We start from the raw sequence: 4,131 nt of genomic DNA, 5'->3' as shown, positions 1-4,131 counted from the left end.
AAGCAGGGTTTACCACAAGACTTGGAAGTCGATCTATGCAAGCAAATACATAAACAAAAGGTACCACAGCTATGCTAGGAGACAAAAAAAAATAGATTAATATATATAAAAATATGAATATGATTGTTTGGAAGCAATGGAACTCTTAGTGACTTTTTTTACTATTGCTTTTTTATACTTGAAAAAAGTATTTAATAGGAATGGATTTTTTTAAAGCTTTTTGTAAATAATATTTAAAATTTTCTGAAAATGCTCACATTAATTTATTTAGAGATTGAATTATGTATGACTAATATATTTTTATTTCTTTTTAAATACATTTTTAAATTTTTGAATTATAGTTGGCATGCAATATTGTATTAGTTTCAGGTGTAAAACATGGTGATTAAGCATCTATATAACTTATAATGTGATTACCCCAATAAATCTAGTACCCATGTGATATCACACAGTTATTACAATATTATTGACTATATTTCTTATGCTATATTTTACATCCCTATGACCATTTTGTAACTATCAATTTGTACTTATTAATCCCTTCCCTGTCTCACCCAGCCACCTACTTGGGAAGTTTATCTCATATCTGTAAAATTTTAGGAGTTATTCTATATATTTTTAAATCTTTTTTGGTATTTAACAAGTATCCACCACAGGGACATTTTGTAAATTAAAAAGTCTCATAAAACAATCAAACTTCAGGTGTCAAGTTAGAACTTTTGACAGTACAAAAATTTATATTTGAAAGTTCAGGGGTCTGGAATTTTATAGGATTATATTACAGAGTAAGCTGTTTTAAATGATTTCTTCGCTAAAGTGAGATTGATAAAAATGAATAAATAAATGAAGAATTTCGATTGATAATTAAATTAGGTTTTCTTATACTGCACAACCCTGTATGAGAGCCGTGAAAGTCCCTTACTATCTCCCTCTATTTCCTCTTTGCACAATTTTCATAGGAATAAATTTTGATTTGTAGAAGTCTATATCCATGTTTAAGTAATAAAATTGTTTTTATTAGCTCATTTCTTTTTCTAGACATTTTAATACATCGAATTCTTGATAGTTAAGCTTTTCATTTTTGGAGGTTGACCTGAGACCTAAAATGAAATCCCTCAAATCGTTACTTGCTGTCAATAGTTAATTCTATTTACTGCCTTGTTGTTTGTTTGATGTCTCAGTATGAATCAGCACAAATGAATAAGAAACTCTGTTAAAATACTGGCTTTTTTTTGCCTTCTGTACTAAGAATCTACTAAGGAGTGGATTGAGGCCTTTGGATTTGAAAGAAAATATTCTAGTGAAGTTTTGCATCAAGTATTCATAATAATACCCGAGGAGTATGTAGTTTGACTATAGAAATATTTACATTCCTAATTCGTTCTATGGTGACTGTAAACTTTATGAAGAAGAAAGTTTAATTATTCACTTTCTTTATCTGATCAATGTGTTCTGTTGACTCCACAGTTAGGGGCAAGCTTCTCTTATAATACAGTCTATTTCCATGCAATAAAATGTGCAAATGAATATTATACATTTTATTTTCTTTTGTCTTTCATCCAGTGCTTCTAGGTGCTATATAAATGTTAGATGTAAGAAATTATTATTTAAAAAGCTGCACACCAAGGACATTTTCGTTTCCAGCAAAAATGGACCGTGAGAAAATGTATGGTAAGCCAAGCCTGCTGGATTTAAGTGAGTTAGAAAGAAAGATGTCCAGATATAGGACAGCTTAAATGCTGGAGTCTGATAGTGGAAGAAAGATAGTCATGCTTTCACAGTGCTGGGAAGAAATGGAACAGATGAGGAACCAGCAGACACTTCAACCCTCTAAATTATTTACATAAAGCTATAAACATTTAAACATTTTTAAGACTTCATGACATACATTTTGCCATCTAACCCTTACAAATTGTGTTATTTGTAACTGTATTTTGCCCGTAAAGAACTGGAGTCTCTGAGGGGTTAGTGGCTTGCCCTAGGGTACGAAGCCAGCGAGTGGCAAAGCCCAGATCTGAGCTAGGTCTCTCTGCTGTTGTTCTTCACTGTGTACAGAAATATCTATATATGCTATTGGCAGGCCTAAGGTACAGGAAGGTAGGGAAAAGTACAAAAAATGAAAATAAATAAAGGGTTCATGAGTACGGATAGAAAAATGAGAGTGCTGAGATTTTTTTTTTAACAAAATAGAAAAGGAACAGGCTACAAGTCCTTGTCACATGGACAGAGAATCTCTGGAAGTCTCAGCATTGTGCATGATGATCACTGCTTGATTTGATTCCCAGCCACTCCCCTTATTCCTCCCTGTTCTGGTACCTTACAAACAGCAGCCTGGTTAGATCCCAAGAGTCTGGTGAATCCTTTGACATAAGTTCTGGTAGAGTAGCTGCTAAGGAGCAGTCTAGAAGAGAGAGAGAAATGTAAGTATGCTACTAAAACAATCACACAAGAAAATGTAAGGTAACTGGACTGTAAGCTCCACCAAGCAGGGCCGAATGGTTTTTTTAGTGCCTGACATAGTTTTTAGTGCATAGTGTTGCATGCATGTGTGCATGTCTGTGAGGAGAATGAGAAGCAGAGCTTTCAGGCAAGAGAACTTTTGCCAAGTATAAAAATATACTTATGGCATAGCATGTGCTAAAAAACTATTTGCTACGGCCATGCCACCCTGAACATGCCCGATCTCGTCTGATCTCAGAAGCTAAGCAGGGTCGGATCTGGTTAGTACTTGGATGGGAGACCACCTAGGAAGACCAGGTGCTGTAGGTGTTAAAAAAAAATTTTTGATTCAAATCACCCCTGAACATCGATTAATGTTTATGAGTTATTATGTTATAAATTAATTATCCAACCAAAAAATAAATTCTGTTTCTAAAGATTAGATATTCGTAATACAGGAAATATACTTTGATATTTTTATATATGAGGGAAGATGTGTGATATTTGACTATTATGAATAAAAATTGTGTTAGAGCTAATACTGAACAGTAGAAATACTTACTGCCGCACCTGCAGAAAGGTATGATATGTTAGGAGCGCTTGGTTACTGAGAGTGCAAAACTGATAATAATCATTATGGTGATGGAATCGTCCTTTATACTATTTCCCACAATGCTATCTAAATAATACTGTGTCATAGTTATACTTTTTTTTTCCCTAAAAATGAAACAAATACTAAAAGATATGAAGTGAATGACCAGAAAATACATTGCTAGAAAGAGTCAGAGCTGGTGTCTTATTTGTTAATTTGTTTATACATTTATTCACTCATGCATGTAACCACCAAAAATTTAAGTGTCAGGCGTCATGCTCTTTGCTGAGGATATAAATGAGAGGAAAACGGCATCTTTCCTCACCATAAACACATGGTGAGAAGAAAGGAATAAGAAAGGAAATAACTAAATGAAATGAATAAATATTTACAACACAACATGATAAGAACGACAGCACGGTACTGCTGTACAGGAGCCTTTGTATCTGTCTCAGTGACGAGTAGAGATAGAGAAGGGCTTCACACAGAAAGTGGTGCCTGAGGTATCCACTGGAATATGAGTCAGCATTTGCTGGGTAGAAGTCAGGAAAAAGCCTTTGTAGATGGAAAAAATACACGTGAAAAGCCACGAAAGAATGAGAACACAGATGGGGGCCTTACTGAGAGCAGAGGGTCAGCAAATATGGAGACCTGTCTCTATGATGGTGTGATTATCTTCTTCCTGCTGTCTTCATTAGCTTTTTCATATACAAGTAGAAGAGTCGTTTAGATTTGTGGTTTGGGGAGGTTGGTTCAGCAAAAAGACATGGTAACTGGAGAAAAAGTGGTTGCAGTGATGCCCTGTGTAGGCTGGGTAAGGAAAGAAGCAAAGATTAAAGGCATGATCTGATAGATTGGAATGAAAAAGAAGGTTCCAAGGAGTTGTGGCCACGACGAAGTTGGAAAGTAAGGGTCAGGGAGCGACAGCTGGAAGGATGGGAGGTTGTGAACCTCAGGTCGGACTCCCAAGACAAGTAAGTATTCTTTCAAGTGAATTGTGGGTTGCTTCCCTAAGAAGATAACTAAGGTGGCAAATTAATTTGTCCAGCAATATAGATTAATTTTCAGATTATTAAGTCTTTCCATCAAAAAATGCTATG

General features: G+C 34.9%; 1 protein-coding gene and 1 pseudogene across 1 annotated transcript in view; both read left to right on the top strand.

Moving 5' to 3' along the window:
• Positions 1-4,131, top strand: part of HMCN1 (hemicentin 1) — a 408,502-nt gene that overhangs the window by 173,235 nt on the left and 231,136 nt on the right. The window lies entirely within an intron of this gene.
• Positions 2,651-2,769, top strand: LOC111742648 (annotated as a pseudogene).

The sequence above is a fragment of the Pteropus vampyrus genome, unplaced genomic scaffold (assembly GCF_000151845.1).
Source record: "Pteropus vampyrus isolate Shadow unplaced genomic scaffold, Pvam_2.0 Scaffold98, whole genome shotgun sequence".
Classification (NCBI taxonomy): domain Eukaryota; kingdom Metazoa; phylum Chordata; class Mammalia; order Chiroptera; family Pteropodidae; genus Pteropus; species Pteropus vampyrus.
The sequence above is the reverse complement of the archived record's forward strand: the minus strand, read 5'-3'. Positions and strand labels throughout refer to the sequence as shown.